This window comes from Adiantum capillus-veneris, chromosome 15 (assembly GCF_014529385.1).
Source record: "Adiantum capillus-veneris isolate H3 chromosome 15, ASM1452938v2, whole genome shotgun sequence".
NCBI classification, from domain to species: Eukaryota; Viridiplantae; Streptophyta; class Polypodiopsida; order Polypodiales; family Pteridaceae; genus Adiantum; species Adiantum capillus-veneris.
Window position 1 is genome coordinate 110560078 of NC_140945.1, and position 26991 is coordinate 110587068.

General features: G+C 40.9%; 2 pseudogenes; both read left to right on the forward strand.

Annotated features, from left to right (window-relative positions):
• Positions 1 to 17853: 17853 nt before the first annotated feature.
• LOC147441267 (protein TIC 20-v, chloroplastic pseudogene) lies at positions 17854 to 18490 on the forward strand (annotated as a pseudogene).
• Positions 18491 to 18771: 281 nt separating this feature from the next.
• Positions 18772 to 19020, forward strand: LOC147441268 (protein SLE3 pseudogene; annotated as a pseudogene).
• Positions 19021 to 26991: the final 7971 nt, after the last annotated feature.

Consider the following 26991-nt stretch of genomic DNA (forward strand, 5'->3'; position numbering starts at 1 on the left):
GGTCATTTTTCGACCACTTTCCGGCTGCCATCCAGCCATAATATTCCAGCGAGGGAAAAAAAAAAGTCTCGGAGGCTTCTGCCCCCGAGGCCCCTAAGGTTGCCCCTAATTTTTGGCCGTGAAAATTTTGATTTCCGGCATGATTTTCCTTCACGCACGATGTCTTCTCCTCATAATGGGGGCCTTACAAATGTGTGTTTTTACCACAGAAATTACAAGGGGTAAATCAGGCTCCATAATTAACACTGTTGTCCATGATGCATGCATGTCAATTGCTACAGATTCACATGTGTGGTATTTTGACAATGGTTCTATAAAGCACATTGCCTCACATCATGATTTGTTCACCTCACTTGAGTCTATCCCTCATGGAAATTTAGTTACTTGTGCCAGCAATGCCTCTTATCCGGTTCAGGGAGTTGGAAAGATTGTGCTTACTACTGCAAATGGCAGTTCTTTTACACTTGCTGATGCACTTTATGTACCTGGGATCAAGAAGAATCTTTTGTCTATATTTGCACTTGCTAGACTTGTCTTGTAGTCAAATTTGTGGATGATAGATGTACAATACATGATCTCAGTTTCGGTGATGAAATAGCTGCATCTAGCATTTTATGACGTGGGCTATACTAAAGCTCACTTTGTATGACATGCGTGGGTAGAATTTTGCAAATGCAGTTGTGGACTCAAAGGTTATTTTAGATGCAAAACTTTGGCATGCACGTTTTGGTCATTTAAATTTTTCCAGTTTGTTGTGTTTGCAAAAATTTGACATGGTTTCTTCTTTGCCGCCTCTTGAAGCACATGTCAAACATGTCTGTGAAGGTTGTAGTTTGGAAAAGGTGCAATGTTCTAAGTTTCCAAAGGATGGTTCAGTTAGGGCCACATGCAGGTTTCAACATGTGCATAGTGATGTTTGTGGACCCATGCAAACTCCATCCTTGGGCAATTACCTTTACTTCGTGACTTTTATTGATGATTACTCCAAGCATGTCTCATGAATTTAATGCATTTTTGGCTAGTCATGGGATAAAACACCAATGTACAGTGCCTTATACGCCTCAACAAAATGGTGTTGCTGAGAGGAAAAACAGGTCACTTACAGAAATGGCACAATGTATTGTCAAAAGTCAAGCTTTGTCTCATTCATTTTGGCTTGAGGCCATCATGTGTGCCACTTATGTACTAAACAGGGGTCCTACAAAATCTTTGTAGTCTATGACTCAATTGTGAGTGATTGTATTATAATGTCACCAAGAAATATACGAATCAGCCTCAAGCGCAGGCTGAGCCTTGAGGGATAGAGGGTTACATCCGAGCTTAGTTAAACGTACCTAGTAGCGTACTATTGGGAACAACCCAATCCTTTACAAATCAGGGATCAATCAGATGGTGAGGGTCTCCCTAATCCAATCATCCGAGTTATACCTTTTACTTACCACATATACCAACTCTTGCTTTCTTGTATGAATAGCAAAATATCAATCTTTTCCACGTTCATTTTGGCTTGAAGATATCATGTATGTTGTGTATGTACTAAATAGGTGCCCCACTAAGTCATTACAACCTATCACTCCATATGAGACATAGCATGGCAATAATCCATCCATTGGTCAATTGTGCGTGTTTGGTTGATTGGTTTATACTTTGGTGCCTAAGAAACAATGAAAAAATTGGGTGATAAGGCTCAAAATGTTGTTTTTGTCAAAGATGCAGTTCAGCCCGTATTAGCATGTACCAAGGAGACAGATATGAGCTCACATAATGTTTACCATACATTCTTGCCTCTATTTAATGGTGAAAGGCACACATACAACCTATGGAGGTTTCAAATGATGTTATAGAACATCCAATTTTTTATGCACAGTTAAAAAATGTAATTGATGAGGATAGTGCTAAAAATGAGCAAGGTAGTGGTATGCCAAGGTGATTGGTGCAAACCTTGTGTGATAGTCAATTGGGTGAACCTTCAACCAATCGTATTCATCTAGGTTCTTAGCATGCTTCTTATGCGTTAGATTTTTATGTTTGTTGTGTCTAGTATGTATAATGAGGAAGAAAATTTGTCATTGAAAAATAGATTGGCCATAATGAAATCGAAGTATGATGCTATTGTGAAGAATGGCACATGGCCATTAGTTCTAAGTGGGTTTTACAGTTGAAATGTAAGCATGATGGTAGTGATAGCCGTTTTTTCGGCTCTCTGTAATTGCCATAGTGAGTTATCTCACCCTATCAAATCACTCAAACACTGTGGTTACCCTCACCCTTTCACTGTATATAGGTGCGTGTGAGTTAGGGGACTTTTCCCATATCTCCTTACTGAAATAAAAAACCCTCAATTAGCTAGTCATTGGGCTAGTTGAGCCAAAAATATAAAAAATATAAGTATATTATGGCCCATGCGTATGTAAATATTTCTTTGTATATAGGGCCTAAAGAAAAGATTTTTTCATAATTATTTTGATATTTATTTAAATATTTCTACCTAGGTGTGTGTTATTTATGCTTTGTACATTGCCTCACCATTACCACAATTTTTCTTACCATTTTTCATACTCTTTATTCCATATAGAAATATTTTCATGTAAGCTTCTCTTATATTTGGTGTAACTCCACCCCAACAAAAATCCAAAAAAACTAGTTTTATTTATGTGTATATTTTTTCACTATTGTGATTTTTCCCTTCCTACATCTATTTTGTTTTTTTTTTCTAAAAAATTAGAACACCAAAAATATTTATCTTTTTATGGTAGCCTCATAATGAGAGAGATTTCTTTTGACCCCTTTATATTTTTTCCACTTATATTATTTATATTTGACATGTACATATTTTTTAGACCCCTCAACATTTGATTTTCTTAGTTGTACTATTCACTTATATCATGATCTCAACAATATCTTCAATTATAGACCTACCAAATAAGGTCAAGGGTAGGTGGCATGCATACATGCACTATGGAGGGCTCACTCATGGAGGTATTCAAAAGAATCATCCAAAGAAGGACCCCACAAGGACCTTGTGCAGTGGAAAAAAACGGTCGGTTTTGCTGAATTTTTAAAGTTCACTTGCTCTCCGAATTTGAAAAGGTGATACAAACAAAAGTTGTAGCTCATGGGCTGAACTTTTGCCTCAAATTTTTTCATATTTTTTTGAGCTACGAGCTGTGAGCTATGATTTTATTAGTGGACCCCAGTTTTCCCATGCTATGCAACCACACTCTCTCTTCCACTTTATCATTTTCCTCTTTCACACACACTTCTCCACTCATCATCCCCACCTCTCTCACCACTCCTCTCTGCACCCTACTCACCTTCTCCTCAACCTTGAAGAATAAGAGAAACCATGGTGAACTCATACCTCCCACACACAATTCCATTCCAAAATTGACCACCTAGTCTCATTTTTCCTCCTCCAAATTACCCATATCTATCAAAAGAACCACAAAATTCAGCCTCTTCTCTTAAAAGATAGCATCATGGTGGTTGATTACTCAGCTTCAATTACCTTGTCTCTCAAGGAAGGTCAATAGTGGAGAAAAAATGTACCGTCAAAGCTAGTGGACCGTCAACAAGCGTCTAAATTGGCCCTACTCAAGACACTTGGAGCATCAACCTTGTAAGAAATCCACCTTTTCTTACCTCTTAAAAGTTTTTCTTCCTTATTTGTATCCTACATGGATACTCCCATTGTAAATATCCAATTCCATTTGTAAATTAATACTAACTCTACTAACACTAACCCACTATGAAAAGTCCTATCACCTCCATTTCTCTCCTCTCTCTTTCCACACCAACTTCTTGATAATTCCAAGCAAAAGAAATTAGATAAATTGCTGAAAATCTAACCCAACCATGGTTAGAGGAGTAACCCTAGCCTTCAAAATTGCTATAAAAGGAGGGTGTAGCTAGCACAAAAAGGGGGGGAGAAAAAAGAGCACTATGCTATAGCTTGAGAAGCCAAGCTCAACCTCTTGAGAAGGAGCTCTTGAGTGGAATCTCATTGGCATTAGGCATATGTATGTGTTGTATTAGGGGTGATTAGCAAGGGAACTCTATGCCATTGTAAGAGCGAGTGATCATTAAATTGAGAGTAAGAAATCTATCATTTCTCCTACTAGAGTAAGCCCAACATTTGCTGAATCAAGGAGGGTGAATTTGGACTAAGCATGGATACCTTGTCACCCTTCCAACGTGAAGTCATGGACAATAATGATGTGTAAGTGTCTTGGTGTTTTATGTAAGTTCTTGATAGCTTGTCTCCGGGTACTGTTATCAATTTAGCCATAAATCCCACATGCTGTAAGAGGGCAACAGGATGGAGAGGACTCCCCTGGCCTTAAGACAGTGATTGGGGTGGCTTTTTTCTTGTGATGTGTTGTGGTGTAATTTACTCAGGCTATGTTGAACAAATACTAATCTCACTTTGATTGGTCATGACAGATTTGTAAGAAGGCATTAGTGCAACAAGCACCCCCTTCCCCCTTCTCTCTCTTTCTTACATATATATATTTATGTTTGCTTGATCATTAACGATACACTTCGAAGCAGCCCGAGCACCATCTCTCTCTCTCTCTCTCTCTCTCTCTCTCTCTCTCTCTCTCTCTCTCTCTCTCGTGTTTTAGTGTATGAGAGTGTTCCATTGGTGTTAGGGTTAGTGTAAATTCCTTGCTTGTTTGTGGGTTGCTCTAACGATTCTCCTCTTTTGCGTCCTAGTTCGCTCATAAACTAGGTGGTGCCCCTTGTGTAGTTGGGATTTGGCTGGGGTTTTGTTGTTTTGGTTTGTGTTGTGTTGTGCCCCAGCCCCATTGAGTAGCACGGGAGCCTTGAAGGGTGTCTAGAGGTTGCTCTTCTTGTTGCCCGCCCCGGACCGCATCAAATTGGTGCCCCCACGGAGGAAAACAACTCGTGTATGTTTTTGTGTAGGATCAACTTTTAGCATAGTCAAGTAGTTTGCATGAATCACGAGAGTTTGTATGATCCTTTCATTCCCATTGCAAGGCAAAAGATACACATAATTGTTAGTACTAAGTTGCAATTTCAACGGGTAATTCGTAGGATTTTAGGTCCTCTTAGGTTAGCCGAGATAAACACTTCGGTAAATCCTTTTATTTTGCCTCTCATTAGGTACGATATTAGCTTGGACGTCTATATTTTTGTGTTATTTTAAGCCTTTGGACATGCATAGGCCATGGATAATGGCCCAGGAATAGAGGTTTTTCCCTTTTATTTTACTCCACACATTAGAATAAACGTTGCAATTAGTAGAAAGATCCATTTTCAACATTGAATGGTGTTCATTTTTGGTGCCCAAAGAGTAGGAGAAATTCTTGCATCACCAAACCCTGTCATTCTACCTCTCATCAACTACCACACTTGTTTTGATGTACATGTGTTCATTTTATTTTAAAATGAAGTGCAGCCCGACAAAATATAGTGTATGTTTGTTTTTTCTTTGTCCAAGTTGTTACAAGAAACAAAAAAAGATCATTTGTTCTAACAGGGAATGTGTGTGCAGTGAAAGTTCAATCCTTAGAGATCTAGCTCTATTACCAATTGAGTTGCAGGAGCAAGTAGTAAGGCGTCTCCCTCATAACAAGAGGGTGGTGAAGTTAAGACGAAAGGTCCTACGCGTGGATTCCATTTTCCTCTTGTTGTTGGGCACTAAGGAAGACCGCGCATTCATCCAACTAGTGTGTGCCCTAAGATTGGTAAATAGAGTGAAATTTGGCGTCTCGCGAGTGCATTTCACCATTGAGGAAGACTCTTCAGGAAACTTGCGGCCAGAGTTCATGCTTCATAGACTCACATTTGGTGAATTTTTCCCTCATTTGCGTCTTATTAATAGTCTTCGTTTCGCTTTCAACAAAGGAGATAGGGAGCTATTCAGAGCTTGTCTTAATAAAGAGAGCATAGAGAAGATTGCAAATTTGTATAAATTCTCATCCTTCTCTACTTTCTATGACACTTTGTTCATAGAGACATTGTAAATCTCCTTATGCTTTTGAATGATTTAACCATAATCCTAAGGAGTTTTTGTCCAGGAATTTTGTAGCACAAGTGGAGTCTTTAAATCTTGCAAACTTGATTGGACTTGATGAGGATGTTCTTTATGAAATTGTGAGAAGGTTGCCTCACTCCGACTGTGTGGAACTCGAAGGAAAGGAGCTCCTAGTCAATTGCTACTTTCTCACGGCCTTCGACGAGCATGAAGATCTAGTTTTTATACAAACCGCTTGTGCGTTGGGAATTGTAGAGCAAGTGCAATTTATCACTTGGGACGTGGTTGCTCTTTTGGATCCAGAAAATGAAGTTCTAGAGATTTCTGTTTATCGCCTTAGCTTTGAAGAATTTCAACCCTTCTTAGAGCTCATCAATAGTATACCTTTTTGTTTTGATCAAACAAATCGAGACCTCATTGAAGCTTGGATAGCTGAAGAAGAAAACCTAGAGTGGTATTTTCTTACTTCTTCATTTGCAGGCGAGTGGTTCTAAATCTCTATTGTATCCCTTATTGTAACTCGTGTTGTAATCTTTCATAATAATGGAGAGCCAACGCCAAATGTCTGGATATCCTCTTTTCTTTGGAGAGCCTGGAGAGGATGCAGAATTATTTTTAGCAAATTTCAAGATGTCTTGCCGTATCAAGAGGATAGTAACCGATCAAGAACATGCAGAAATGTTTGAGGTGGTCCTTAGGAAAGATGCTAGTACTTGGTTTGACTCTTTGCCTGAGGAAGTTAAGGGGAATTACACAGAAGTTTTGAATCGTTTTAAGAGATACTTATTTGATCCCCAAAACACTCAAAAACTATGGCAAGACATTGTTTCTCATAAGCAAAAAGACTTAGATGACTACTACTTGTACAAGCAAGAGTTTCTACGTCTTTGGGCTCTATGGATACAAAATGTTGCTAACCCTGGTGATTGTGCAGAATTTTTAAAGAAGGAGAGGTTCATAGCCGGACTCTTTCCTGACCTTAAGGTAAAAGTTGAGGCGGGTGCACCTGCTACTTTTGATGCAGCGGAAACTAGGGTTGCTGAGAAGTATAGGAAACTCAAGTGCTTAAGGGGAGAGGTTCCAATAGAAGGTCTTAGACCCAAAGGTAAGTCACAAGCATCAACATCTAGGGAGCTTCCTGAGGTAACGGCTGAAGTGATTGAGAAGTTAAATGAATCTTTAAGCAGCCTGTCAATTCACCTTGCACAAGCTGTAGGTCCAAAGGGACAAGCAAAGAAGTCAGAAGAGAGAGAGAGAGCCACGACCTAGGAGAGTCTTGCAATGTTGGAATTGCGGAGAGTCTGGACATGGGATGTATAATTGTCCTTGGCCCCGTGGAGAGCCAGGGAGACCTAACTTGAATTACCCAGTGATGAATGCAGGAGAAGGAGCTGGTCAACAACCAAGGCTTCTACAAAGGCCAAATGGACCAAGACCACCTCCACAAGGAGTGGAAGGAGTTCCACCTTTGCCAGACCCAAACGTGCATGTGGTAGAGGTGACAAATTCAAGAGAGGTTGACATGGAAGCAAATGGCATTAAGCGTGGCTGAGGGAAAGGTAAGGAGAAAGAAGGAGTTACATCACAAAGTGACCATGGACGAGAAAAGAAGGCAAAGGAGACCAAGGAAGCTAAGAGGACTCGACGTCGTATCAACCTCCAAGACTTTCCTCTTGGACATGGAATGGCTCCATACAACCTATTGGAAGACATGAGAGGTAAGGGTCCTGATATCTCATGGCCTCAATTTCTTGCATTGTTTCCACAAGTTAGGAGGGATTTAACAAGGGCAGTTAGCACTAGGAGAAGGGTAAAAGAGAGTGTGCCTGTTGTAAAAATTGCACAAGCTGAAATGAATGAGGACATTACACCGGTGCTAAACTGTTACATCAAAGGAAGATTGGTTAGGAAAGGTCTAGTGGATGGGGGTGCACAAATTTGCATCATGACATCCACATCCATGAGACACCTGAAATCAAAGTCAAGATGGCAAACAATAGCAAGGCTAGGTGTGTAGGCATTTGTAAAAATGTCTTTGTAGAGGCCTTTGGCATTAAGAAAGAGGTGGATTTTTATGTTATGTCAACCAAGGGAAGTGGTTATCCATTTATCCTAGGAAGACCATGGCTAATGAAAATGCGAGCTTTGCAGGATTAGGAGAGTGGGAAATTAATTTGTAGGAATGACAATCATAAGAAGGTTGTCTTTGACATGAAGGAGCAACGCCAAGAGGAGCTCCATGAAGAATCATCTCAAAGTGAGACGGAAGAAGGTTGGACCGATAGCACTTTAGAAGAAGAAAGTAGCGGCAGCATTACTGAAGAGGAGTCTTCCATCGAAGTCATGGGGGTAAGGTTTAAGCCAAGCAACCAAGAGACCTCTTGTCAAGGCTTGGAGGAGGTAGGTCCTCAAGATAACGAAGGTGTTCGAGATGAAGGGATGCTGGAAGGTATGCTATCAACAACACTTACAAAGGATGAAAGAGAGGAGTTCAAATGTGTGCTAAGGAAGTTTCCTAGGCTTTTTGCTAAAGACTACACCGACGTGCGTGGGGTAGATGTTGTTCAACACAAGATTGAGTTAAAGCCTGAGGCCACACCTAAAGCTCAGAAGCTACGAAGGCTAGGAGTTATAAAGGAGCATGCTCTACTCAAGGAGGTAAGAAAGCTTCTAGCAGCAGGTTTCATTTATCCAGTGGAGAATTCAGAGTGGGTCTCTCTTGTTGTTGTCACTCCTAAGAAAAATGGCAAGTGGAGGGTGTGTGTGGATTACCGTCCCCTCAATGAGGCAACAAAAAGAGATCACTTTCCCCTCCCATTCCAGGATGAGATACTAAATGAGGTAGCTGGTCATGAGAAGTACACTGTGTGCGATGGTTACTCAGGTTACTTTCAAATAGGGATTGCATTGGAGGATCAATTGAAAACAACCTTTGGAAAGTCAATTAGGGTGTTCATTGATGATTTTTGTATTTATAGCTCAAAATCATTGCATCTACAAAGGGTAGAAGAAGGTTTAAAGAAGCTCTACGACATGGGAGGTCAACTCAACCCCAACAAGTGCCATATAGGTGAGGATAAAGTAATCTTGCTTGGTCATAAAGTTTCTTACAAAAGGCATTGAAGTGGATCCTTCAAAGGCAAAGGCTCTTATTGAGCTACCATCACCCAAGAGTCTTAAGGAGGTCATCTCATTCATTCAAAAGGTGAAGTATATGTCACGCTTCATTCACTTAGCCTCGGAGTTACTTCACCCTTTGCAAAAGTTGACACAACAAGTAGAATTTGCATGGTCTGATGAGCTTGAAGAGTACTTTTGTAACATTAAAGCCATTTTGTCAGAGCTACCAACACTCATGCCTCCTTGTTGGGAGTACACATTCTTTGTTAGCTCTAGTGTTGGGAAAGAAACAATTGGTGCAGTTTTGTTACAACAAGATCCCTATAGTACTAGGATGCGGCCCATCTACTTTGCTAGTAGGGTCATGAATGCTTTAGAGAGAGGCTACATGGAGGTAGAACTCATGATGCTTTCTCTCATGTTTGCGATAAGGAAGTTTAGATCCTACTTGCTCCCAAAACCTTTTGTAATCCTCACCACAGAGAATTTGTTCCCTTGGGTGTCATCTCAAATGAATCTTAGTACTAGGATCTCAAAGTGGATTATGGAGTTGCAAGAGTTTCAATACTCTTTCAAGGTAGAAGATAGTGTGCGTGCACAATTGGCAGGGATTCTCACTTATAGGGTGCATGAAAAGGAGATTAAGGTGCCTGAAGTAAAGACCCTACCATTGCCACCACCAAAAAGTATTCCTAATGCTTTTACCTTGTTCTTTGATGGAGCTTTTCGTTGAGCCACAGGAAAAGCAGGGGGAGGGCTAGTGTTGCTCAACCCAAGTGGAGAGGTGGTCATGAAAGAGAAGTTCAATCTACCAAGTTCAGCTAGCAACAATGAAGCAGAATATGACACACTACTTCATGGTTTAAAAATATGCATTGGCCATGGTATACAACGTCTCATGGTAAAAGGGGATGCACTTCTCATTGTGAAGCAGATTTTAGGCATTTGGGCATGCAAAAATGAAAGACTAAGGGCCAAAGTTTATACCATCCGTAGGCTATTTAATCAATTTGAGGAGGTGCAATTATATCATATTCCTAGGAAACAAAATGAAGATGCTGATTTACTTGCACAATAAGCCGTTGCATGTGTAAAGAAAGAAGTGCAAGTCATCATGGTGGCGGCTGCTGTGAAGCAACCGAGGTACCAGGGATTGGAGTCATTGGCTCCCATCATTGGCTACATTTTGGAGGGTGAGTTTCCACCAGACTTCACAAAAGCTCAGAAAAGGAGACTCATGAAGAAGGCAAGCATGTATCTCTTCCTAGAAGGCTCCCTCTATCAAAGAGGGAAGGATAAAGTGTGCAGAAGAGTACCAACTATCGCGGAAATTCCAGCCATTCTAAAAGGTTTGCATGAAGAGGCATGTGGTGGTCATTTTTCCCAAGAATTAACTGTGAAGAAGATTTTGCTTGCGGGGTATGTTTGGCCAAGTCTGCATGTGGATGTCCAACATTGGTGTAAAAGTTGTCACAATTGTCAGGTAAATGGGAATAGAAGATTGATTTATGGTCCAAGGCAAATTGTGCTTGCAAATGGACCCTTTGAAAAGTGGGGCATTGATGCTATGGGTCCTCTGCCTAGGACAAAAAATGGTAAACTCTACATTCTAGTGGTTGTAGACTATATGACTAGGTGGGTGGAAGCACAAAGTGTGGCAAAGGTAAATGAGAGGACAGTGAGAAAATTCGTCTACACTCACATTTGTTGTAAATTTGGCACACCTTTGGAGATTGTTTCTGATAATGGTCCAGGGTTTAGAAAGGGATTGCTCACAGAAGTCTGTGAAGAACTTCGCATTCTACATCGTCACAGTACACCCTACTATCCCCAATCAAATGGTTTGGTAGAAAAAGCTAATGGTGTCATTGCAGGCATCATTAGAAAGATGGTAAAAAACAAGACAAAGTTGTGGGATGACTTCTTGGATGGTGCCTTGTGGGCGTATCGAACCACATATAGGGAAGCCACGCAGTTCACACCATTTCACTTGGTCTATGGTCAAGAGGCTTTATAGCCAATTGAACTAAACATTCCAACAATGCGACTTCATGGCAAATCAGCACAAGATGATCAAGAAGCATGGATGGATAGACTTCTTACCTTAGCTGAGCTTGAGTGGAAAAGAGAAGCAGCATATGAGTGCTATAAGAGGAAAGCCACACAGACAAAGGAGAAGCTTGACAAGAAACTGAAGGACAAAGGCATCAATGAAGGAGATCTTGTGCTAAGGTATGACAATCGACTCGATAATCGTTTTGATGCCAAATTTGAAACAAGATGGTAGGGGCCATACATAGTCAAGAAGGCTTTCAATTCAAGTTACTATCAACTTATGGACTTGAATGGGAAAGAGCACTCCAGGAAGGTAAACGGCTATCGCTTGAAGCCTTACTTGAGTCGCCTTCTACCAAAGGATCTACCAGAGCAAAAGGCAACTATCCCATGTAAGTATTGTTCCATGAAGCATGAGTGTAACACAAACCAAAATTCCAAGGGGCCAAACAATGAAGATCTTGTCAAGGACTCTGAAGCACTCTCTTTGGAAAAGATTCTTTATGATGGTACATGAATATACCATCATCCTGGGGGAGGGCTAATGATAGCCGTTTTTTCGGCTCTCTGTAATTGCCATAGTGAGTTATCTCACCCTATCAAATCACTCAAACACTGTGGTTACCCTCACCCTTTCACTGTATATAGGTGCGTGTGAGTTAGGGGACTTTTCCCATATCTCCTTACTGAAATAAAAAACCCTCAATTAGCTAGTCATTGGGCTAGTTGAGCCAAAAATATAAAAAATATAAGTATATTATGGCCCATGCGTATGTAAATATTTCTTTGTATATAGGGCCTAAAGAAAAGATTTTTTCATAATTATTTTGATATTTATTTAAATATTTCTACCTAGGTGTGTGTTATTTATGCTTTGTACATTGCCTCACCATTACCACAATTTTTCTTACCATTTTTCATACTCTTTATTCCATATAGAAATATTTTCATGTAAGCTTCTCTTATATTTGGTGTAACTCCACCCCAACAAAAATCCAAAAAAACTAGTTTTATTTATGTGTATATTTTTTCACTATTGTGATTTTTCCCTTCCTACATCTATTTTGTTTTTTTTTTTCTAAAAAATTAGAACACCAAAAATATTTATCTTTTTATGGTAGCCTCATAATGAGAGAGATTTCTTTTGACCCCTTTATATTTTTTCCACTTATATTATTTATATTTGACATGTACATATTTTTTAGACCCCTCAACATTTGATTTTCTTAGTTGTACTATTCACTTATATCATGATCTCAACAATATCTTCAATTATAGACCTACCAAATAAGGTCAAGGGTAGGTGGCATGCATACATGCACTATGGAGGGCTCACTCTTGGAGGTATTCAAAAGAATCATCCAAAGAAGGACCCCACAAGGACCTTGTGTAGTGGAAAAAAACGAACGGTTTTGCTGAATTTTTAAAGTTCACTTGCTCTCCGAATTTGAAAAGGTGATACAAACAAAAGTTGTAGCTCGTGGGCTGAACTTTTGCCTCAAATTTTTTCATATTTTTTTGAGCTACGAGCTGTGAGCTATGATTTTATTAGTGGACCCCAATTTTCCCATGCTATGCAGCCACACTCTCTCTTCCACTTTATCATTTTCCTCTTTCACACACACTTCTCCACTCATCATCCCCACCTCTCTCACCACTCCTCTCTGCACCCTACTCACCTTCTCCTCAACCTTGAAGAATAAGAGAAACCATGGTGAACTCATACCTCCCACACACAATTCCATTCCAAAATTGACCACCTAGTCTCATTTTTCCTCCTCCAAATTACCCATATCTATCAAAAAAACCACAAAATTCAGCCTCTTCTCTTAAAAGATAGCATCATGGTGGTTGATTACTCAGCTTCAATTACCTTGTCTCTCAAGGAAGGTCAAGAGTGGAGAAAAAATGTACCGTCAAAGCTAGTGGACCGTCAACAAGCGTCAAAATTGGCCCTACTCAAGACACTTGGAGCATCAACCTTGTAAGAAATCCACCTTTTCTTACCTCTTAAGAGTTTTTCTTCCTTATTTGTATCCTACATGGATACTCCCATTGTAAATATCCAATTCCATTTGTAAATTAATACTAACTCTACTAACACTAACCCACTATGAAAAGTCCTATCACCTCCATTTCTCTCCTCTCTCTTTCCCCACCAACTTCTTGATAATTCCAAGCAAAAGAAATTAGATAAATTGCTGAAAATCTAACCCAACCATGGTTAGAGGAGTAACCCTAGCCTTCAAAATTGCTATAAAAGGAGGGTGTAGCTAGCACAAAAAGGGGGGGAGAAGAAAGAGCACTATGCTATAGCTTGAGAAGCCAAGCTCAACCTCTTGAGAAGGAGCTCTTGAGTGGAATCTCATTGGCATTAGGCATATGTATGTGTTGTATTAGGGGTGATTAGCAAGGGAACTCTATGCCATTGTAAGAGAGAGTGATCATTAAATTGAGAGTAGGAAATCTATCATTTCTCCTACTAGAGTAAGCCCAACATTTGCTGAATCAAGGAGGGTGAATTTGGACTAAGCATGGATACCTTGTCTCCCTTCCAACGTGAAGTCATGGACAATAATGATGTGTAAGTGTCTTGGTGTTTTATGTAAGTTCTTGATAGCTTGTCTCCGGGTACTGTTATCAATTTAGCCATAAATCCCACATGCTGTAAGAGGGCAACAGGATGGAGAGGACTCCCCTAGCCTTAAGACAGTGATTGGGGTGGCTTTTTTCTTGTGATGTGTTGTGGTGTAATTTACTCAGGCTATGTTGAACAAATACTGATCTCACTTTGATTGGTCATGACAGATTTGTAAGAAGGCATTAGTGCAACAAGCACCCCCTTCCCCCTTCTCTCTCTTTCTTACATATATATATTTATGTTTGCTTGATCATTAACGATACACTTCGAAGCAGCCCGAGCACCATCTCTCTCTCTCTCTCTCTCTCTCTCTCTCTCTCTCTCTCTCTCTCTCTCTCTCTCGTGTTTTAGTGTATGAGAGTGTTCCATTGGTGTTAGGGTTAGTGTAAATTCCTTGCTTGTTTGTGGGTTGCTCTAACGATTCTCCTCTTTTGCGTCCTAGTTCGCTCTTAAACTAGGTGGTGCCCCTTGTGTAGTTGGGATTTGACTGGGGGTTTGTTGTTTTTGTTTGTGTTGTGTTGTGCCCCAGCCCCATTGAGCATCACGGGAGCCTTGAAGGGTGTCTAGAGGTTGCTCTTCTTGTTGCCCGCCCCGGACCGCCTCAGTAGCATTGAGCACTATAAAGATAGACTTGAAGGGTATGCTCAAGAGATGATTGATTTTGATGAGACTTTTCTCCCATTTGTCATATGACTACCAATCATAGCATCTGTGCATTGGAACCTTGTAATGACTGGAGTGGGAGGTAATTTTTGGGCAATCACTTTTTGGCAAGTGCTTTTTTGGAATCCAATGAGCAGATTCCAAAAATATTCCCTCTCTCTCTCTCTCTCTCTCTCTCTCTCTCTCTCTCTCAATTTTCCCTTAGCTTTGCACACCCAAATCATTGCACACATACTCTTTTCAAACATCATGATCTACGTTGAACAATAAATTTAACAACCAACCAAACAATAATAAATACACCCAAATCATTTTCCACAAGTCAATTTAAAGGGTTTACAATCCAGAACAATTCAACTTAACTTTGCCCTTTTAAATCAATAGATGAACAACATTGAAAGATTACTGAAACAACTCATATAAAATAATATTGCAAGGCTTCAAAATAAATACATGTGAAATAATCAATACATCATACGGGAGGTGGCCGATAGAAGGATGATGGAGCTGGATATGCTCTTGGGGGAAACAAGGGTTGTGCCAATGGTGGCCGTCCAAAAGCTGCATCTACAAGTGAGGAAGCTCCAACAAATGGGACAAGGGCAGCCCCAAAATAAATAGGAGGTGCGTCGAATTGAGGAGGAACTCCTCTATATGGGGAGGGTATGAACCAAATGTGGACAGACCTACAGGGAATGTGGGGGGAATTGCATCAAGTCCAAGGGGACCCTCAAGGGGTGCACTGAATGTAGAGGACCCATAGGGGCTGTGCCAAATTTGGGAGGGGGGGGGGGGGATTTTTGTTGCAACAGATGTGGTGACATTCACATAAAATCTTGGGGGGCACTCAGGTTTTTCACCGAATGTGGTGGGGGTTGCTCCATATGTAGGCCACACTAGAACCAGGGCTAAGAAAGAGCTAGGTGGAGCTAATGTTGTGCCACCTTGACTATTATGAGATGTATGAAAAGGTGGCTCCAACAGACAAATTTTCTCTCGCTCACACTGTGGTTGCTCAGACCCTCGTCTGCCAGAAACTGTTGGGGGTTCACCTTTTAGCACCCCTGCATTCGTGGGGTATTAAAAAAACCCCTCTTTTAACAGAGTGTTACCATGCACCGAGAGATTTTTTCCGAGCAAGGACAAACCCGAGCAACTGTTTGTACTTATTGTTTGTTATATATTCATGCACCACAACAAAAAGGTTTATCAATGGATAGAATACCTCCTAAATTCCAAAACATCAAAGTTTACTTTTAAGAAAATAAACACAATATTTGAAAATATTATCTTCTCTCTTAGGCTCGCTTGGGCTTCACATGTTTTTAGCATAAAGTAAGATTAACAGACTAATAAGAAGTCTAGCCTTGTACTTAATGCTCAAGTCATCGTAAGTTTCTTTTTGTAAGGTCATTTGTAGTGCTCCTATGTCTAGTATGTTGGTTCTTGATTGTCATTTATACTTGAGAGCATATGAATCCTTCCTCATCTTAGACACATCAATTTGATAGCAATTTATTGCACCTCATTAGTTCATTTATACATCAATCATCTTTTCCATGTCGTCTTGCCCTATCTATACTACAAGACTGTGATCTTCATTCAAAGACACCCTTTTTACACGACACATTTTCGGCAAACACCATTAATTATGAAAGACTTCTTTTGTTACAATAAAATCACGTTTTTCCTTAATTGACCAATATAGGACTTTTTTAATCAATTTACAAAAATAACAACCAAAATTTATAGAGTTCTATGCCTAAAATTTTCTAGAAAGGCATCGTCATAATTGGGGAAAAAATTAGTTGTAAATAAATAAAATAATTACGATATTTTTACCGTACAATGTGACAACCTCAAAGCTTAGGGGCGTGAGTATTCATACCTTGGGGGACTATTTCGCGACCTACCTTGGCCAGAAGTCGACGCAGGCAAGCTGAGAGAGAGAGAGAGAGAGAGAGAGAGAGAGAGAGAGAGAGAGAGAGATGCTCGCCTCTTCTCTCTTACCAAGCCATTGTAGCCTGAGCTTGAGCTCGCCAACCCACTTTGGCTAGTATGCGGGTAGAAGTAGACGCAAGCAAGCTGAGAGAGAGAGAGAGATTTGTGGCTTAAAAGCCTGTGGAGCCATCGCCCACCGCCTCTGAAAGCAACTGCAATAGCCAAAGAGAAGGGCGGTTTCGACTTCGGAGACGATTTGCGTATGCCACCTGCCTCAAAATCCTTCGGATAATAGGATATAGAGGGAGTCCTACGTCAAGAAGATACGCCTTAAATACACACACACATAAGCCTCCCGAAAAACATGGGGAAATCTGAGGTGAGTCCCGCATGTCGTAATTCTAGAGAGAAGGCCAAGGGAAGGGGGGCCTTGCTCAAACTCTGGTAAGTCTGGAGATCGTACATTTTCTTTTGCTCAATGGGTGTCTACCATAGAAAGAGGACACACGCCTCGTCAATCAAAAGTTTGGGACAAGTACACCTTCATCAGCTCTTCAACTAGATCCCAGAATTGCTCTTCTTCAAGGACCTCGATGGAATTGGAGCCCCCTCCTCATACCATGATGCTAGAGTGTTTTCAAACTCTTGAAGGCTAGAGCATTGGCGAAGGCTGGCCCCCAAACGCACACAGTATTGGCGGCATTTTGAGAGGGCAGACTCCTGGAAGTTCCATACGCGAGTCTGCCAACGGGAGATGAGGTCGAAGGGGGGAACGCCGGGGCTGATGGGTATTGTTTCCAGCGTTTAGTGACCAGTCCCTTTTGCAGTGTGTGCATTGTGCACACCCTCACTGCAGCAGCGCCACCACCTCTCAGACTCTCTGCTGGTCCACCGCGTACAGTGGAGTCTGGAGACTAGTGCTGCACCGTCACAAGCCCTGTCAGGCGTAGCCATTGGGTGGCCGATGTAGTGCAGGAAGATGATGGTGGAATCCGCGCTGGTGTAGATCCAGCCCACGTGCCGGATGAAGTGCGTCACCTCCTCTTCGTCGTGCTGAGCTATACCTGCATACCCCGTCGTGCCATGCGTATCGTACCCCTGTGACTTGCACAAGAAGCTGGCACGTCATCTCTAGGATGTCTCCGATTACTCTCTGCTACAAGCCAGGGTCTTTATGCATGCCCTTGCAAGGTGTTTTCGCTGGATCAGCCCTTGGCACTTTGACGCGCATGCATACTGCATAGTCAAAAACCTCGTACACAATGATACCTCCGCCTCCTCTGAACCCAGCCTCTCACAGTTTTAAAAAAAAACTGTCTGAAAGAGCGCGCGCCGTCGCGCGCTCTTTCAGACAGTTTTTTTAAAAACTTTCAGATAGTTTTTTTAAAAAAACTGTGAGAGAGGGAGAGAGAGAGAGAGAGAGAGAGGAGAGATGGCGTACATTGTGCGTTGTGAGGGCGTCCTCAGCATCCTCGTCCATCGCTCCCTTGCTACGTTCCCTCCAGTCAACTTTCTCACAGCAGTCAAGAAGGAAATTAAGCTCCGCTTCTCATAGGGTTAGCAAGAGCAGGCCTTTGTGTCTGACAGTGCATGCAAAAGGGCGGCATGGGGATGGCATAACTACAACAGAAAGGATTGTTTTTGCTTCTGCATACCTTCTCCCTTTCCTGGATGGTGTACAATATGGACGGTATTTTCTCACACAGTTCTCCCAAGCCCAGGTAGCCTTTAGACCTCTCTACCCGCTCCTGCGTGTTTACTCCAGCACCCCTTTTGCAAGTGTTGTAGTTTTCTTTGGCCTCTATTTCTTGGTCGTCCGGAATCCAAACTTCAATCGCTATGTACGCTACAACACCATGCAAGCTATCATGTTGGATATACTTCTCATTCTCCCGAGCCTTATAGAAGGCATTTATCATCCACAAACCGGTGTTGGCTTGGAGATTCTGGTGGTGTTTTACAATACTGTTTTCTTTTATCTGGTTGCATGCTTCCTTCTCGGAAGTGGGTCATGAAAGACTCCACGCCTTCCTCTTGTTGCAGATGTTGCAGATGCTCAGGTCATGTGAGGTGCACCATTCTTTCATGTAAGCTTACAAGAAACTGTGTAACACATTATGTAACAGCTTAAACTATAAAATATAGTATTTGCAAGTGTAGTATATCCAGTTGCTTTCAAAAGAGAGAGAGAGAGAGAGAGAGAGAGAGAGAGAGAGAGAGAGAGAGAGAGAGAGATAAGCCAATACTACTTGCTTGAGGCAGTTAGCATTATAATCTTTGCTAGCAACCTGCTCACCATTTTGTGCTGTGTTTTTTTCAAGAGATACGGTAAACCACACCGTCGAAGCCAATGGCATCTCGCGAGAAGCTTGACCAGAAGGCCCGCGCTAGAGAGATGGTCGTTCCTGGAGGCACTGGAGGCAAGACCTTAGAAGCGCAGGAGCGCCTTGCAGAAGGGAGCAGCAAGGGAGGGAAGACACGAAAAGAGCAAATGGGGACAGAAGGATACCACGAAATGGGAAAGAAGGGTGGGCTCTCCAACCTGGAGCAGTCTGGCGGTGAGGTAGCTGAGGAGAAGGCAGTGCCATTTGATGAGTAAATAATATAGGACTCAGTAGAAAAAATGTCCCCAGTTACGTCATCAATGCATATTGTATCTTTTTGCTGTGCTCGATGGGAATTACGATCTTAGTCTACTACTAGCAGTAGTTTTTCGGCTGCAGATTAGCTTAATTAGTGCACATATTGTATCTTTTTGTTGTGCTCAGTGGGAATTGTGATCGTAGTCTTCTACTAGCACTAGTTTTTTGGTTGTGGATTAGCTTCTGTAAACCTAAAGCTCTTGCTTTTGTAATTAAAACTACCATCTGCTCTTTAGCTTTGCAAGTCTTTTAGTTTGCTTTCCAAAAAAAAAAAGAGAGAGAGCTAAGTCAGTCTCCATCGTTCTTTTTTTGACATCTCTCTCTCTCTCTTTGTGATCTGTACGTGCTTCGATATAATTTTTCCTTGTCGAAAAAAAAACGATGGAGATTGGCTTAGCTCACAGAGAACGAGACACACACACACACACACACACATAGAGAGAGAGAGAGAGAGAGAGAGAGAGAGAGAGAGAGAGAGAGAGAGAGAGAGAGAGAGAGAGAGAGAGAGAGAGAGGACTTCCAGTGCCCACATCTTCAAATTGGTTGTTCGTGGTATCATCAAAAAGGATGTACAAGTGCATGTGCATGAAGATGGTACCTTGGAAATCAGTGGGGAGTTCAAGAATGTGAAAGAGAAAGGACCCGTGACATGGTATGCCGCAGAGAGATTGCTTGGCCGATTTGTTCGACAATTTCAACTTCCTCATAATGTCAAATTGGATGATGTGAAAGTTGTAGTTGAAGATGGTGTGCTAACCGTCACTATCCCTAAAAGACACCAAGTGAAATCCGTCGCCAGAAATGTGCCTATTATAAGCAAGCTTTAACAAACCTTGCTACTTATTTAATGTGCTACTTGTTGTTGTTGCTTGCTTCATTAGAAAAAATGTAAAAAGGAAATGGTATAGTGGATGTCAATTTGCGTCTTTCTTTGTTAGAAAAAGATGGAAAATGCAACGTGCTAGTCGAGGATATGCCTGCAAAAGTTTTTAAGGGTGTGTTGGCGCCGCTCATGCACATATGTCCGCACCCAACAATTTCCAAGGAGAGGAATATCAACATGCCATTGTAATGGTTCCAAGTGTTCTAGCCAATCAAAGCAAACACTCTACCCAAACCTTGTTCAAAGGGTTTTGTCGATCAAAAATTTGTGGTTGACTTACCATTAAAAATAGTTGCAATCTTGAATTAACTTTTTGTTGTTGTTCTTGAAGTCACCTAAGATATCATGTTTGGTTTTTTTTTTTGTATATGTGCCTTGCCCTATATCGCTCGTTTTAGGGATTGCTCGGAAAATCTCGCTCAAGTTTAGAGATTCCTCCTTTTAACATGTATAAATGAATAAAATGACCCCTCATTTTAGGAAATTTTTCCAAAAGTGAATATAAAACCCCCTTATTTTAATGTATCTCTGTTAAATTGCCTAATTTTTTGCATTTTAAAACCCCTTCTTTCAAGATCACGTTATACATTAACATGATTACATAGTGCACCCCCCGGGCAGAAACTCTTCCAAACATCAATATCGTGCCTAGCTCTATAGGGAGGCACTGAGTTGGTGCAAGACATGCACTAAAAATTGTCCACCTTACAACTGATGCAATGTCTGTGCAGTGCTAGACACTATGAGGCCAAGGTTCCCACTCTGGAAAAACAATCCAACACAACATCTCCCATGTTGGTAAAGGAAACTAGTAGCCACCTGCAAACCCACACAAGTCTTAAGCATTTTTGTGTAGAGTAATGAAGTCAAAACCATGAATAGGTTTCAAGTACGTGGCAAACGGTGGACTTATCTCAATGCCTCCATGTAATGGCCTCCCACTATGATCAAGCATCCACATAGAGAGATCTACACATGGTAGCTTCTCCCACAAGATTTCCTCAGAGAAGACACATACATTTGCTACAATCTCTCCATCTGCCCGACCATACCTAAGAAGTCAACTCATAGCACCTTTGGGGGGCACGAATATGGCCAACAACAAAGTACCAACCTAAAAAGAACACTAGCAGCTAAAAATTGTGTAATGTAGAACCAATTGATGCACCTTAACACAATTATATAGGCAAAATTACCCCCTTTTACATAGTCCTCGACAGTTGTGTGAAGCCAGGCTCTGGGAACTGTATGTATAGTATCCTCAACAAGCAATAACCCGATTGTCTGCCATTGAAGTAAGAATGGACATATGCTCCGCAAAACATGCTACCACAATCATGGCATCTGTTGCAATATAAAATGTTGTTTCTTCCAGAATCTCACTATCCCATTGGTTCCATAAAGGATATGCACCTATCCCAACCATATGTGGCCTAGTGTGTGTGGAAAAGGCCATATATAACAAATGCACACCACCCAAGCTACTCCCTCTGTGCAACAGTCTTGTCTCCGATAGAGAGCCCAAGAATTTGTGTAATGAATGGAGGGACCTACATACACTCTTGCTTAGCACTAGTGTTGTGAGCATGACCATGACTTAATAAACAAAATCAAATGACTTACTTATCAATGCATAACACATCAGGAATAGCTTTTCCCAACCTCTTGAGACTAGCATGCCCTACAAGGTGGCATGGTGCTACATGCATTTTGTATTGGTCAACATAAGATCAATTTTGTTTTGCATGAAAAAATAAAGAGGAGACCATGATATTAGGAGTTTTAGCACACCTCGAGGAATTTTCATGACCACTTTGGCCATATCTGAGAGCTCTTGCTGTGGTCTATCCTATGATGGTGAATATGGAGGTGACTTACGGCTCGCCTCCCGTGGTCGAGGGGTGAAGGAGAGCGATGGTGATCTCCATTCACTTAGAGCACTATGACTGATCTCTACAAAATTCTCCTCCTCTCCATGATTGCTCTCCACCTCAATCACTACTCTCTTCTTGCTCTTCCCTGACCCGTCTATCAAGGGTGCTTGCTTTTCCATTGTGGGAGTGTTTCTTGGTGTCTTTCTTTGAATCCAATTTCTTGCTTGTGTTGAGAGAGGGTGCATCCTCTAGCTCAATAGCCTTCTTCCGTGAACCTCTATGCTTTACTATTGAAAAAGGAAACATATTTAGCAAAGCCCAAAAATGTATCGTACAATACCTACATAAAGATATTCCTCCTTGGGTGGATACTCCTTGTCAGGGTAATCCAACCACCATGGAAACTTTCCCCAAGCTACCATTGATCACAGATCATGCATCTGGATATAATCTTGTCTCCTCTCTCTCTTGGACCTGCACCATTCACTAGGGTGCTCGCGAGTGGGGTAGACTAGAGTGTCTCTCCACCATTTGCAATATGGTAAACAGTGTGAGATGATAATTCACCTATATGAAAAATGGTGCATGTCACTAAATTCCAACTTATATAACATGCATAAAGAGATGAGCACCAAAGTACAACCTATAAAACACGCTCGTGCTGTGCAAGCGAAGTGGGGCTGCTCTTCAGAATCGTGGGTGGACTTGATCAGTCTACTTTCTAGAAGCTTTGTGAAAGTGCTTTCTTTGGTAAGTCTTCAATGTATGTGCAAGTGTGAAACCATGCGTTTCTTCAGCCTTCCAATGTAGGTCAGAAACATGTTGGTTTTCAATCTCCATTTTCTCTACCATCTCAAGCACTCACCTACAAAAAATAGCAATGCATTCCTAAGAGACTACTAACAAGCTAATTACAAAATCATAATCACTATTCCCACCTTTCTAGTTGCCACCAATACACATGGTAGTGAAGTCATTGGATCCAACCCCTTCTCTGTCAACCCTATGCCATTCTCCTTTAAGGTTGAATCACCACCTTGGAGCATGTTAATTAAATGGCCTTTTTTGGCAAAATGAATCAATGCTCTACGTTTATTACAACATAATCTTAATCACTCCACAAATGACCAACAAAAAAACTTTGTTTACTCTTCTCTGCTGATTTGCATCCCTACTACCTTGGCCACTCTAGATGGTGTCATTTTTGTACTCGTCTCACCCCAAGCGATATTTGATTAGCACTTTTGAAAGAACTTGTGGCCATTTTTCTGGATTTGCAATTGTTGCTATTTCAAGGCATTTGTGAGAGAAATGTTTCTTCGTTTGAGAAAGCGTGAAAGCAATACTTTGCTCATAGGCTTTGGGTGCCAAACTGTAATCAAAGCACACAGCCTCAACGTCGACCACGCATTAGGCCCGTGCATGTGGGCAGTGTGATGAGGTGCAAATATTGTTTGAAGGGGGGTATCAAGTGGAGTTTAGCAATGAAGGAGAAACTCTTCTAATTCCAATTACTCCTGCTCAAAACCAAACCAACACTTCTATCAGGTCAAATGATATAGCCACACCTCAACGTAGTGCACGAGCAACAACGCGAGATGGTGTCGTATGGTATCGGTCTTCCATTTATGGAGATGTTGCACGCAATATCACCCTAGCACTAGCGTTGAAGGCAAAGGTGGTAGAGGAGATATGTGGGGTAGATGGTATTCATGAGGTCTTCAAAGTAGAGACACATGGCAAAAATGGTCATGTCGGGTTGCAAGGAGCCACGGTGCACATGCCCAGACTTTATGAATCAGATGAGAACATGTTTATCCTTCAGCCTATTCTAGATGATGTTGATATATTTAAGGCACTTAGCCAGGGAAGAACCTATCCAAGCATCAATGCATAGAATTTCCTGTTTCCAATTTTTTGTAAGTAGGATTACAAAGTGGACTCTAGTACCATTCTTTGATATGATCTTATAATGAACACATTATGGCGCACAGTTTTGCAATTATTTTGTTGATTGTGCAAGGGTATTCGACTATTAAGGTGTCACATTAGTAATAAAGTAATGAATAATAAACTAATAGTCTTCCAAATTCTGTAAAATTGGTATTGGTTTTATTTTTTTGTGTAATCATTCAATAGCTACCATAGAGAACTTGTGTCTCTCCACAATGTTTGACAATCTTGAGAATAGCACCAAGTCTGCTTGGGATGCTATGGACACCATCCCAATGGAGGGGAAACATATGGAGCCAAATGGTTTTGGGAGGCTCTCAAGGAAACAACAAATGTGTATCAACTTTATCGATGCTACAAAGACCTCAACATGCACTTGTTGCTAAGTTTGAACGAGAGGGGGCAATTTTCTTTCTCTTGCTAGAAGAAAGTTGGGTTCATCATAGAGGAGGATGACGGGAGACTCAAGGAGCAACTAGGGCACGTGGTGAATCATCTCTTGCCTGACACCACTCCTACAAACCCCGAGGCTTCCAAAAAGTGAATGCGGTTGCACCATATAAAGTGTTGCCTTATGTACTACAAGTACTATAAAATGTAATGGTTTCTATTATTAATAAATGTTCATCTTTTAAGTAGCCTTTTTTTGTTGTCTTTCAAGAACTTTGAAAGTTGGCATACCATCTTCTATGTCTCATGATCTATCTCCTCTCTCTCTCACACTGTGTGTGTGTGTGTGTGTGTGTGTGTGTGTGTTTCTCTATCACCCTAAACTGTGCTCTCTCATCTTCTCTCTCTCACTCTGTGTTTCCATCCGGGTTTCCATGATATTTAGTGCATTGCTTGCTCACGTTGAATTGTGCGTTGGTAGATGGGAAGAAGAGAGTAAGAGATCATGAGAAATTGAGAGAGAGAGAGAGAGAGAGAGAGAGAGAGAGAGAGAGAGAGAGAGAGAGAGAGAGAGAGAGAGAGATTATGCCTCCATAAGGGAAAGTTGGGAGGCTCACTTACCCTTATGGAGTCTCGATCATGTTGTCTGGGTTATCATGATGCATGGTGCATTTGCCAGCACACGCCAAATTGTGTGTTGGTAGATGGGAAGAAGAGAGTAAGCGATTTTGAGAGAGAGAGAGAGAGAGAGAGAGAGAGAGAGAGAGAGAGAGAGAGAGAGAGAGAGAGAGAGAGAGAGAGAATCTTATTTGAAATCTCTTTCTCAATTCCAAAAAAGCGCTCCTCAAAAAGTACTCGCCACCTACACTGCAAAATCAACCAAAAATGGCATAGTAATTGCATTCTCATATACAATAAAAAAGCATATGCGTGAATAGGCACGCAAATTGATTGGTAATAAAATATTAAACAATTTGTCAGTAGTAAACATTAAACTGTAATATAGTCAAATGCATAAGCACTTGTAAAGGTAAAAAAAGAAACAAGTCTGGGATCACTAATTTAACGATCGAGAGGCACTAGAGGTCAACTAATAATACCATGGGAAAGCTTCTCAATAAAGTTTTTTAATCGCGAGAGCAAACTATTTCATGTCCAAGGGCTAACTAGATGCTATACCTAGAAGATCTTCTAGTTAAGCTACGATAAAAGGAATTGCTTATGAAATCATCGCCTGAATTATTCCCTTTGTTTGACCCCCCAAAGTTTTTTCACATTGATTCCATTTTCAACTTGTGTGCTTATTTTGTATGCCTTGGGGCTTTTGTCTTTTCAAGAAAAAGCGCTCTCACTTGGAATCTCTAGGGCTCTAGTACCATAGGCAATATGTGAGCGAAGTACCAAATCAAGCTAGGATTTCTCTTCTAGGTTAAGATTTGATATGTTGGCAATTTTTTTTCTCATTGCATTTCAATTTTGTAACTTTGGGGGGTCATATTGACACTGTTATCCTTCCAGGCTCATCACAATAGTAAACTCCCTTTATAATACTTAAGTTAAAGGTCATGAGGGATTAAGCCCACTAGAAAGCACTAGTACATTGTACATAATGCTACCTAAATCGGATTAAGAACCTAAAGTAACCATCAAAAATTAGGAAGGCTTTTCCCATGGTATTAAGAGAAGGTCTTTAACTCCTATCTTGGTCAAACTAGCTTAGTCAGACTGCTTGAATCATAAACCTAGACAAGGAACTATAATAAGAAATATATTGAATATAATGTTTAATACTTAGCAATTGTTCTAAATATTATGCTACCAAACATAGTTAAAGAAGACAAGATGCTAAAAAGGACCAGAGGCAATGATAATGGACAAAAAACACCTATTTGGGTTGTTGATTGCGCTCAATTTGAAGAGTGAACTAGACAAAGATTCAAAATCCCAACAACTTCAATGCGTTCCTATACACACTAGAAAACACAAGGAATACCTCGAGGAGGCTATTAGTGGGAAGAGACACCAACCTTTATTGAGCACAATCAAAACAACATGAAAACCCTAACCTAATTATTTGCACCTCGCACCCCCTAGAGTCAACGAAATAGAATATTGTATAGATAGATGGGTAGCCGTAAGATTAAACCCCTATCCTTGTCATGATCAAGAAAAATAAAGTCATCATCCGTGAGACCATATGTGCCATCCGTGTAATCATGTAAATCTTCCTCGTCATTAGATGCACATATGTTCACTAAGAATGTCACTAGGCGTGTATAGTCATCTTGGTCAAAATGGTGAGCTTGTGCAATTGCAGAGACGTTCTCTACTAAGTAGGGATCACTCGTGGTCAAGAGATGTATCAACCATTCTAATTCCTCAAAATTTATCTCAAATCCCATTCACAGAAAAGCACCGGGTAGACTATGCTACCAAATCCCATTCACAGGAAAGTACCGAGTAGACTATGCAAAACTCTTGTGAACAGTAAAGAGAGTACCTCTCACCCAAGGTAGGAGTGGATGACTCTAGCGTACTAGCCATATCTGTACACATAGATAGATTTTGGTTAGTGTGCAGATATTATAAGGGTCATGTACTAGAATTTTTAGATTTCCAAATTTTTGTTTTGTGGCTCTTGCTCTTTTAATTTTTAATTTTTGCTTTCTTGAGTATAGGGCTATATATATACATTTCCTAAGCTCGAAAGATTGATAGGTCAGAGAGGAAGGTTAAGAGGGGAGCAAGTGAATGATGGATGTCAGCAAACACTCCCCCCTTCCTTGGGTAGATCATACCTTTCAGAATGATGTCATCATTTTTTGAAA